The 1,320-nt window shown below is 61.7% G+C and overlaps 1 protein-coding gene across 1 annotated transcript in view; it reads left to right on the top strand.

The window, feature by feature from the left end:
• The window catches only part of TMEM161A (transmembrane protein 161A), an 8,757-nt gene that overhangs the window by 310 nt on the left and 7,127 nt on the right, over nucleotides 1–1,320 (top strand). The gene's annotated exons all lie outside the window — the stretch shown is intronic.

Below are 1,320 nucleotides of genomic sequence, written 5' to 3' on the forward strand. Positions count from 1 at the left end.
CATCCACGTCCATCCATGCCCATCCATGTCCATCCACGCCCATCCATGCCCATCCATGCCCATCCATGCCCATCCATGCCCATCCACAGGCCAGCATCCAGCGGTTCCAGGGCCTTGATTGACTGCACCCCCCAGCTGGAGGCACCAGGAGCACCAAGGACGTGCCAGGAGGTGCCACCCCCTGTCCCGGACACGGCCTGAGGGTCACCCTGTCCCCAGGAGAGGCAGCACGAGGAGCCTGGTGAGGAGTTCCTGGAGTGGGATGGTGGTGGGAGGTGGGGCTGGGGTGGGAGGGGGGGTCCCCCCAATCCCCAGAGCAACTCCCAGCGCACTCAGCAGCCCCTTCCGTGAGTTTTGCAGGACATGACAGGTTGGAGCAACCTGGGATAGTGGGAGGGGTCCCTGCCCAGGGCAGGGGGTGGGGCTGGTTGGGCTTTGAAAGGTCCCTTCCAACCCAAACCATTCCATGGTTCTGTGCCCCCCTCTCCTGCCATCTCTATCCACGTGGATTTTCCTGCTCCTGCTGCCACCTGCCCTCTCTCAAGGTGTCCCAGGGTGTCCCTAGGCACTGAAATACCCACTGACCCCCAATTCCTACCTGTCCCCACCCTGAAGGAGGTTGGAGCCAGACCCCAACACCGACTTCCCCACAGCGGGACTGGGACAGGAGGAGTGATCTGGGAAGGGAATTGGGATGGTGGGGACACAGTCACCTCTCAGCTTGGCCCTGGCTCTGCCTGGGCTGGCACCGGGCTCACACCAGTTTCTCCCACTAACAGGTGACAGGAGTGGGGTCCAGGGGACCAAGGAATGCCGGAGAAAAGCTGAGGTTGGGACTGGAACGTGGGCAGGATCCGTGGGACACTCTTCCCGTGCCCAGGGTAAGGTCTTGCCCCCTCCTTTCCCAAAATACCACCAGCTCCCAGTTCCCCAACTGGTCCCTCCAGCCCCAGCTGGCCCTGCTGGTCCCGGGACTCTCTCCAGCTCCCGTTTTCCTTGTCTTTAACTGGGATTTCAAGGCAAAAGCAGGAGCTGGAGACCTGCAGCTCCAGCAGCAGACGGGGCCCAGTGCCCAGGACCCTCCGCAGGGTTTGGGGACTCTGGTGGCGATGCCTGAGCCTGGAGCTGGGTCCTGCTCAGAGATTCCCACCAGGGACCACTCGTGGGGGATCCCCACGGATCCGTGGGAAGGCCATCCTGGAAATCCCGGGCTCCCAATCCCCCCAGCACGCGCTCGGCCGCCGCCGCCAGCGACCCAGACGCCCAAATATTGAGCTATACATTAAATTAATAGGGGGGAAAAAAAAAAATAAAAAAAAA

The sequence above is a fragment of the Empidonax traillii genome, unplaced genomic scaffold, assembly GCF_003031625.1.
Source record: "Empidonax traillii isolate 1590-97213 ecotype Southwest subspecies unplaced genomic scaffold, ASM303162v1 scaffold2315:size121786, whole genome shotgun sequence".
In the NCBI taxonomy this organism is placed as follows: Eukaryota; Metazoa; Chordata; class Aves; order Passeriformes; family Tyrannidae; genus Empidonax; species Empidonax traillii.